This window comes from Gracilinanus agilis, chromosome 6, assembly GCF_016433145.1.
Source record: "Gracilinanus agilis isolate LMUSP501 chromosome 6, AgileGrace, whole genome shotgun sequence".
NCBI lineage: Eukaryota > Metazoa > Chordata > Mammalia > Didelphimorphia > Didelphidae > Gracilinanus > Gracilinanus agilis.
The window spans coordinates 237,386,247-237,397,259 of record NC_058135.1 but is presented as its reverse complement, the minus strand read 5'-3'; positions in this window follow the sequence as shown (position 1 = coordinate 237,397,259).

Genomic DNA, 11,013 nt, shown 5'->3' with positions numbered 1-11,013 from the left:
GATGACCCTGGGAAAGTAACTTAGTCTCCATTGCCTAGTTCTTATCACTTTTCTGCTTTGGAATATACAGTATTGATTCTAAGATGAAAGGTAAGGTTTAAAAAAAAACACTCTTAACATGAACAAAATCAGACTTAAACAATTAGAAAAAGTTAATTGCTCATGGTTAGGGAGAGCCAATGTAGTGAAAAATGTCAATCCTACCTAAATTAATTTACTGATTTAGTGCCATAGCAATCTAACTACCCAAAAATTATCCCATAGAACTAGAAAAAACAACAGAATTCATCTGGAAGAACAAAAGCCCAAGAATATCAAGGGAATTAATGGAAAAAAATTGAAGGAGGCCTGGCTGTACCAGATCTCAAACTATATAATATAAAATGATAAATCATCAAAACAGCCTGGTACTAACTAAAAAATAGAGACAGAGGGGTAGATCAATGGAATAGATTAGGTAATCAGCACATGGAAATTAACGTCTATAGCAACTTAGTATTCAGTAAACCCAAATATTCATGTTTTGGGGAAAAAATTTGACTGATAAAAACTGCTGGAAAAACTGGAGATTAAGCATGGACTAACATATCACACCATACACTAAAATAAAGTAAAAATGGATGTTTGATCTAGAAATAAAAAATAACAACATAAACAAATTCAGAGAACATGGAAAAAGTTATCTGTTAGACTTATGGATAATAGAATAATTTATGACCAAACAAGACATAGAGAACATTAGGAAAAATTAAATAATTTTGATTACATTAAATTTAAAAGGTTTTATACAAATAAAACCAACACAACCAAGATTAGAAGGGAAACAACAAAATTTGGGGGGAAAATTTATAGTGTCTTTGACAAAAGCATCATTTCTCAAATATATAGAGACCTGAGTCAAAAATATAAGAATACAAAGCATTCCCCATATTTAATTGTGATAAAGACATGTTCCATTGTTGAATATTTCTTGTGGAAGACTACTTATATACTAATACATTCATCAAAGATACTTTCAATTCATGGATAGATCATTCTCAAAGATTTTATAAACAAAGGAAACTAGGACTACATGCCACTTGTTATTGATGTTCTCACACTTTTGGGGTGTTAATAAAGTCTTCTATAGAGAGACTTATGGGACTGATCATTGGGCATGGACATCAAAGGATCAGGACATGGTGGTGAACAATAAGAAGACAAACAGCGGACAACAAAGGGACAATACATTGGCAGTCACATTGAAACATTATAGGGCCTCTTCCTTTTCCCTCTTATTATCTTGTAGAGTGAAATGTATTTCTATCTTACGCTATGTGCGTGTGTGTATTCGTCTTTGACTAAGTCAGATGAGATTGAGGTTCAAGTGTCAACTACTCTCATCTACCCCCTTATTTGTATATTTGTTTACTTGTGCACTCTGATGATGTCAGATAATTTTGCCTAACCTTTTCCCTCCCTCTCTTTCCCCAGAATATTCCTCTTCTCTTTCTATTATTTTCTTAAGACCATCAAGACATAACAGAACCACTCTTAGACCTTATCTGTTTGGACTCCCTCTAAGATCCCTAATGATGATGGGGTTCAGAAAGGACACATGTATCATTTTTCCATTTCGAATATAAGCAGTTTTTTATCTTTGTTTAGTCTTTTATTATTATGCATTTATGTTTACTTTCTTATGCTTCTCTTCATTCCTGTGTTTGATCTTCCGAGTTTCACCACAGCTTTGAATTTTTCATCAGCAATTCTTAGATGTTTGTTAAATCTCCCCCACTCCCATAGCTTTTAGTCAAAAAAAAAAAAAACAAACCCTACCCAGCAAAATTGAATATGAAGCTCTTGTTCTCCTGGTTCTACTGACATTATTTTGTATCAAATCATATAAGTCTTTCCAAGTTTTTCTGGAACCATTCCCTACATCATTTCTTACAGCCCAATAGTATTCCATCACATTCATGTATCATAACTTGGTCAGCCATTTCCCAAATGATGGGTACCCCCTCTGTTTCCAAACCTCTGCTACCCTAAAAAGTAGCTCTTTCTTTCCTAGCTGTCGACTAACCATCCTTTCATTAATACATTTGAGAATTCTGCTAGAAATTAAAGTCAAGCTAAATAGTTCCTTATTTTTGGAGGTCACAGGACTACGCTTGCATAGTTTGTTCAAAGATGGTGAAGGGAGTGGTAATGTGTTGCAGAACAATGACTGAATCATTGTTTCTAGCATCCTGTAATCATAGGATGTCCAATCTTTTTTTTTTTGCTTTATTTTATTTTCCCCCAAATCTCTATAGATTTTACATGCAATCATATATAATATTTCCCCATATTAATCCTTTTGTGGAAAGAGATTCAAACCAAAGAGAGAGAGAGAGAGAAATAAAGTGAAAAAAGTTTGCTTTGGTCTAGATTCAAATACCATTAGTTCTTTCTCTAGAAGTAGACATTTTTTATTATGAATCCTTTGGATCATTGTATTGCTGAGAATAGATAAGTTATTCATTGTACAGAATTCCTATCTTTAATGTATAATATACTTGTTCTGCTTATTTCACTCTACTTCAGTTCATGTAAATATTTCCAAAATTTTCTGAGCTTCACCTATTTATCATTTCTTACAGCACAATAATATTCCATTAAATCATATACTTTAATTTACTCAGCCATTCCCCAGTTGATGGGTATCCCCTTACTGTTCAATTATTTTTTCCCCACAAAAAAAGTTGCTATAAATATTTTTATACATATAGGTCCTTCCCTTTTTATTTCTTTGGTAAACAAACCTAGTAATAGTATTGCTGGATCAAAAGGTATGTACTGTTTCATAGTCCTTTGGGGATAGGTCCAAATTGCTCTCCGGAATGGTTAGATCAGTTCATACCTTCCCCAACAATGTATTAATGCCTCCATTTTCCTACATGCCCTCCAACTTTTTCCTTTTCTGTCATAAAATCAATCCAATAAGTGTGGAGTGGTATCTCAGAGTTGTTTTAATTTGCCTTTCTCTAATTAATAGTGATTTAGAGCATTTTTTTTTGCTAGACTAGAGATAACTTTAGTTATTTTGTCTGAAAACTGCCTGTTCACATCCTTTGGCTGTTTATCAATTGGGGAATAACTTGTATTCTTATAAATTTGACTCCTTTGTCTATGGATTTGAGAAATGAGTCCTTGTTTTGAGAGACTTGTAAAAAATGTTTCATCATTATGAGTACTGTATATTACTCTCTATCCTATTTGCCCCTGTTTAGCTTCTTGGGGGTGGGGGAAATTTATTTATTTATTTTTCTGGTTAATTAATTAATTTAGAACATTTTTCCATGGTTACATGATTCATGACTTTTCCCATCCCTCTTCCCCTTCCCACTCCAGGAGCTGACAAACAATTCCACTGGGTTATACATGTATCATTGTTCAAAACCTATTTCCATATTATTCATATTTGCAGTAGAGTGATTTTTAAAATCCAGAACCCCAATCATATCCCCATAGAACCATGTGATCAATCATATGATTTTTCTTTTGTGTTTCTACTCCCACAGTTCTTTCTCTGCATGTGAATAGTGTTCCTTCTCATAAGTTCCTTGGTATTATAAGATTAAAAATTATATCCACTAGAGCAGCAAGGTGGCTCAGTGGATTGAGAGTCAGGCCCAGAGATGGGAGGTCCTGCGTTCAAATATGACCTCAGACACTTCTTAGCTGTGTGACCCTGGGCAAGTCACTTAAACCCCATTGCCTAGCCCTTACCACTCTTCTGCCTTAGAACCAATACCCAATATTGATTCTAAGATGGAAGGTAAGGGTTTATTTAAAAAAATTATATCCACTACTCCAAGTATTATATTTTATAAGAATTTATTAATAATAGCATGAAGTAAAGGGAATTTAAAAAACAGTGAGCAGAGAGATAACCTGTGGGGGAGGAAGAGGAGGAGAGCACAGGAAGAAGAGAATGAAAAAGGTGGTGCTCTAGCAAACTCATTTACAAAATGTAAGGACACAAAGTGGGGAACATAATTCAAGTGATTCTGGGAAAAGTAAAGGAATTTGGGAAAGAGAGTCTTTAGGGTACAACATTGTGATTACAGTATTATCCTGGAACATTATTGCATTGATGCTAGCAGAAAAGTCTCTTATACCCTGTTTAGTTTCTGACCATCACATTCCCCCAATTTGCCTTCTTTTCTATCAGTCCTACCCCTTCTCTTATCCTCTTCCCCTCCTCCTTTCCTGCGGGGTAAGATAAATTTCTATACCCAATTGATTGTGCATGTTCTTCCTTTATTGAGCCAGTTCCAAGGAGAATAAGGTTCACATCTCCTTTCCCCACCTCCCATCTTCCCCTTTTTCATGCCTCTTTTATGTAGAATAACATGCCATTCTTTTTTTTCCCTTCCCCCTTCTCCCATTGCATTCCTCTTTCTCATACCTTAATTTTATTTTATCTTTAGATATCATCCTGTCCTATTCAACTCACACCTTTACCCTCTGGCTCCTTATACTCCTTTGAACTGCTCTAATAATGATAAAGTTCTTAAGAGTTATAAGAATCGCCTTCTCATATAGGTATACACACACTTCGACTTTATTGAATGTCATTTGATTTCTCTTTCCTGTTTACTTTTTTATGCTTTTCTTGAGTCTTATATTTGAGAGTCAAATTTTCCATTTAGCTATGATCTTTTCATTAGGAATGTTTGAAAGTACTCTATTTCATTGGATACCCATTTTTCCCCTGAAGTTTTGTTGGGTAAGTGATTTTTGTTTGAAGTCCTAGCTCCTTTGCCTTCTGGAATATCAAGTCCTTCAGTCTTTTGATATAGAAGCTGCTAAGTCTTGTGTTATTCTGACTGTGGCTCTATGATATTTGAATTGTTTCTTTTTGACTGCAATATTTTCTCCTTGACTTGGAAGTTCTGAAATTTTGATATAATATCCTGGGAGTTATCTTTTGGGGATATCTTTCAGTAAGTGATCAGTGGAGACTTTCCATTTCTTTTTTACCCTCTGGTTCTAGTATATCAGGACAATTTTCCTTGATAATTTTTTGAAAGATCATGTTTAAGCTCATGGCTTTCAGGTAGTCCAGTAATTCTTAAATTGTTTCTCTTGGATTTATTTTCCAAGTCAGTTCTTTTTCCAATGAGATATTTCACATTTTCTTCTGTTTCTTCTTCTTCATTCTTTTGATTTTGTTTTTGTTTCTTGTCTTATGGAGTCATTAGCTTCTGCTTGCCCAATTCTAATTTTTAAAACATGATTTTCTTTTTTTCTTTAATTAATTTAGAACATTTTCCTATGGTTACAGGATTCATGTTCTATCCTTCCCCTCCTTCTACCCCTCCCATAACCAATGCACAATTCCACTGGGTTTTACATGTGTCACTGATTAAAACCTATTTCCATATTATTGATATTTGTACTCATTTAGAGTCAATATCCCCAATCATATTCCCATCAACCCATTTGATTAGGCAGTTGGTTTTTTTTCTATGTTTCTACTCCCACAGTTCTTCCTCTGAATGTGAAAAGCATTCTTTCTCATAAGTCCCTCAGAGTTGTCCTGGATCATTACATTGCTGCTAGTAGAGAAGTCCATTACATTTGATTTTACCACAGTGTATCTGTCTCTGTGTATAAGGTTCTTCTGGTTCTGCTCCTTTCACCCTGCATCAATTCCTGGAGGTCATTCCAATTCACATGGAATTCCTCCAGTTCATTATTCCTTTGAGCACAATAGTATTCCATCACCTACAGATACCACAATTTGTTCAGCCATTCCCCAATTGAAGGACATACCCTCACTTTCCATTTTTTTGCCACCACAAAGAGCATGGCTATCAATACTTTTGTACAAGTCTTTTCCTCTATGATCTCTTTGGGGTATAAACCCAGCAGTGGTATGGCTGGATCAAAGGGCAGGCCATCTTTTAGCACTCTTTGGGCATAAAAACATGATTTTCTTGAGTGAGATTTTGTTCCTCTTTTTCCATTTGACCAATTCTACTTCTGAAAGAGTTCTTTTCCTCAGTGAATTTTTGTACCTCTTTTTCCATATAGCCAATTTCTTTTCTTCATTGGATTTTGATACCTCTTTTACTAATTGGCCTATTCTGTTTTTTAAGATATTAATTTCTTCAGTATTTTTGTGCCTCCTTTATAAAGGTGTTCACTCTTTCCCCCTTTATTTTCCTATAGAACATTTCTTTTACCACTCTTATTTGATTTTTAAAAGACTAAATCCAATCCGTGTTCAAGTCAGGGCATCACCCTTTGATGTCATTGGTTCTCTTCAAAAATGAAGGACAAGACAATAACAACAATGTTCACAAAAAGGTAAAATGTCAAAGGGAATGAGATAAATATGAAATAATATTTCATTCTAGAGTCAACAAAGAACTAGTGGAGTGGATAACATAGTTAGATAAACAATTTAGGAAAAACATTGTAGCAGAGAATGGACTGGAGAAGGGAGAAAATTAAGACAGAGAGATCAATTAGGAGATTATTGAAATAGTCCAAAGAGAAGGGATGAGGTCCCAGAAGCTCCTAATTGCTCTGAGGACCAGATACTTGCTGTATAAGTGGGGAAGGATATAGGAACTCACACAGTAGATGTAGGAGTTTAGAGGGTTAAGAACAGGTGTGGTAGTATTAGAGACAAATCCTCATGACTGCTGATCAGGATGGAATTTGACCCATCTTTCTTCTCTTTGGTTGACTAGAGTGCCTTCCTTCCCTCTTTCCTACCTCCATACACCAAGCTAGCATTTTGGAGACTGCTATAGGCAATTGTAGGGGAGAGAGCAGCTTGTTTAAAAAAAATGTTCCCAATTTGTTGGGGCAAGAATCTAATATCAGGACTCAGCCACCAAGAACTGTTCTGCAACCAGCAAACAAAATTTTAGTCTCTAGCTTTGACCTCTCCCTTAAACTCCAATCCTACATTCTCAAATATCTATTAGAAGTCTCCATTTGAATACCTACCATCACTTCATAATGAATATATTTAAAGCTGAATGCAGAAACTTTCTACCTGAACTTGTCTTCCTCACTCCCAGGCCAAAAAAAGGATACTCTGGAAAAATCTTAGGTTCACATTGCCCTGAGGGAGATGAGGCATTGAGGTGGAATCCAGTCTCCCTCTGAGCAATGGTGCTGGTCTCTTCATCAATGCTATTAAAAGACTTTCCTCTGAGTTATCCCTGATTTGTTGTTGTTCAGTTATATACCACTCTTTGTGACCCCATTTGGAGTTTTCTTGACAATAATTCTAGATTACTTTCTGATTCCTTCTCCAGCTCATTTTACAGATATGTTTACTGAGGTAAACAGGGTTAAATGATTTACCCAGGGTCACACAGTTATTAAGTGTCTGAGGCTATATTTGAACGTAGACCTACCTGATTCCCAACCCAAAACTCTATCCACTGTACCACTAGCTGCTATATTGACTATTATTACCAAGGATCTATGAACAAAACCATTCCCGACTCTCCCAAATAGCTATGTAAGATTTATAACTTGCAAATTAAAAATATCGGGGCCAGAATGTCCAACTTGCTTTTGAAGAATAGATTTCAAAGACATTTCAGAAGCCATTTGGGTTATCCCTCTCTTTTTACAGATAAAGAAACTAAGTAATTTACCTAAGGTCACAAGGGTGGTATTGGAGGCAGAATTTGAATCTGGGTCCTCTGATGCCAGAGGCTGTACTCTTTCTATGGAACCATACTCTTTTTATCAATCAAATCACATCACATTGGCAAAATTGGGACATTAATGCATTGCTGGTGGAGTTGTGAATTGATGCAACCATTTTGGATGGCAATTTGGAACTATGCCCAAAAGGCTTTAAAAGATACCCATTGACCCAGCCATACCACTGCTAGGTTTATACCCCAAAGAGATCATAGGGAAAAAGACTTGTATATTTATAGCCATGCTCTTTGTGGTGGCAAAAAATTAGAAAATGAGGGTATGCCCTTCGATTGGGGAATGGCTAAACAAATTGTGGTATCTGTTGGTGATGGAATACTACTGTGCTCAAAGTAATAAAGAACTGGAGGAATTCCAAGTGAACTGGAATAACCTCCAGAAATTGATGCAGGGTGAAAAGAGCAAAACCAGGAGAACATTGTACACAGAGACTGATACACTGTGGTAAAATCCAATGTAATGGATGTCTGTATTAGCAGCAATACAATGATCTGGAACAATTCTGAGGGACTTATGAGAAAGAATGTTATCCACATTCAGAGAAAGAACTGTGGGAGTAGAAACACAGAAAAAAAACAACTGCTTGAACACATGGCCTGATGCAGATATGATTTGGGATGTAGACTCTAAATGACCACCCCAGTGCAACTATCAATAATATGGAAATAGGTCTTGATCAATGATACATGTAAAACCCAGTGGAACTGCACGTTGGCTACAGGGGAAGGGGCTTGGGGGGATGGAAAGAACATGAATCATGTAACTATGAAAAAATGTTAATAAATAAAGTATTTAAATAATATTTTTCAATTTTAAAAAAATCACATCACATTTCATCAAGTTCTATAACAAAAGATTTCCAAATTCTACCTGAGAGTTCACTTATTTCCAGCAGTATTCAATATAACCAAATTTCAGTCTAGCCAGAGTAGAGGCAGCTCTTTGCTACTCATTGTAAGAGGTCTGAACTGTGAAAGAGGCACCTTTGTTCTTCAGGGATATTTATCAGTGGTATTTGCACTGATGAAGTCTGTGAAAGGGACTTGATTTGGGGAGGTAGTTATATTCCACCAGTGTTCTTAAACCTCACTGACCAAGGAATATTGCTTCCACTGGGATGTGGGGGAAGGGGGAACGTTTCCCCCCAAAAGTTAAATCACAGCCCTCACTGTTGGGCTGGCCTAGCTGGTTTGCTGAGTACAAAAGAACAGCTCCTCTATGTGACAAAGAAAGGGCTGTCTCTTGCCTGGTTCCCTTGGTGACAGAATAGGAGGGAGCTACCAGGCAGGGGTCCAGGTGACCAGGCAGAAGGGATGGTTTCTGATAGCCAGGGTTGAGGGAGCCACCATTGTTCACAGAGCCAAGCTAATTGCCAAGGGGACCCCAAGGGAAGTGAACAATTTGGCTTGGCTCTCACCTGGCCTGTGGCTTGTTATGTTTAGGATTGTGTGTGATCAGCTTTTTATGGTTAAAACCGAAGAAAGTGTCTTCTCTCAGGCTTGGCGAAATTCTAAATTCAGTCCAGAAGCTTTCTCAAGTGCTGGGTGAGTAAATGTATTGATTAAAATAATAGTAACGTGTTTAGTCTCTCAAACTGCCCTAAGAATTAGGGTTTGCTCTACAAGTCAGGACCCACGAGTGCCTCTGAACACAAGATTCAAATATGTCTTACTTCTGTGCAAAACCCTTCATCAAACATGGATAGCCAGAATACACACTAATACATGATAAGTGTATTAGAAAGTCACAAAACTAAGTACGATGCTTGTAGGTGTCCAGAAAACCTCCAATGAAGAAGTAGCAGCTGAATTGGGCATTAAAATGTGAGTAGAAATAAGAGCCCCAAGGGCATTCCAGGAAACAGGAACCAAAATTGGGGACAAAGGATTGGAAGCTAGAGAACACAGAATTTGTTTGGGAGAGAGGCTGGAGAGAAAGGACAGAGCAGTTCAGATAGACTGGAGTACAGAGTAACTGCCTGTATTGTTGGGGAAATAGAGGTGATGATGTTGGGCAGGGCCAGGATTACTTTTCACACTTTAGAGGGGAAGAAATTGGGACCTAAAATGAGGGAAATGATTTGTGACCTTCGGGTGGGAGTGATCGGAAGAGAGAGTAGTGATTTTCTTTCTTTGAAGATTCTGGAGAGCAGGTCTTCGGCATCTTTGAGAGTGTGAGTGTGTGGATGTGTGTGTGTGTGTGTGTGTGTGTGTGTGTGTGTGTGTGTGTGCGCGCGCGCGCGCGCGCGTCTGTCTATCTGACTTCTTGTATGTATGTGCTTGTCAAGCTATAAACTCCCATAGAGCTAGAAGCATTTGTCCCTGTTACCCAGCTCGTATAATGCCTTTCTTTTTCTTTTTCTTTTTCTTTTTCTTTTTCTTTTTCTTTTTCTTTTTAAACCCTTACCTTCTGTCTTGGAGTCAATACTGTGTATTGGCTCCAAGGCAGAAGAGTGGTAAGGGCTAGGCAATGGGGGTCAAGTGACTTGCCCAGGGTCACACAGCTGGGAAGTGTCTGAGGTCAGATTTAAACGTAGGACCTCCCATTTCTAGGACTGACTCTCAATCCACTGAGACCCCCAGCTGCCTCCTCATACAATACAAAATATGCTAAGTGGTATAACGTTGGTAAAGCCCTCTAACTTGCTATGTAAATACTAGCTATTCTTATTTCAGGTGAGGTTAACACCAGAGAAGAGCCAGCTTTTTTTTTTCCCCTTGGGTGGTAGTTCTCCATTAAAATGAAAGCTCTTTAGTTTATCCTTCCAGATCTCTGGGGAATGCTGAGGAGGCAAGACAGGACAGCTGTCCCTTCACTTGAATCCTATTTGGTTGACTTAGTTATCCATTTCTGATGGATAAGCCAATACCTGGGAATCTCTTCTATGGCTAACAGTGTCTGGCTCTGTCTGGACTCTCCCCCTCTCCGGTATAACCTGCTTCTTTCTCGTCCTACCCCTCCCTCTTCCCCAGAGCTTGGGGCACCGTCTCCAGCTCTCTAGAGGAAACTTAAGTATAACCGTCCTGTGTGTCTGACTGCTACAAGAGTCTGTCCATCTGCCCCAGTCCTCAAGGTGGTGGTGGTGGGTGTTTGGGGAAGTAGAAGTCATTCAAAGAGGCCAGTCTGTGAGAGTGACCCTTCTCCCCCCCCTCCCCACTCATCTCCAGTCACATGATAGAGTGGGTGGGGACAGACCTCAAATTGGAAAAAAATCTTGTCTTCAAACTTCAGTGGGTGTCACCATCCTAAAGTAGGGCTCTCTGCAGTGTGTATGCTTCTGTGTGTCTG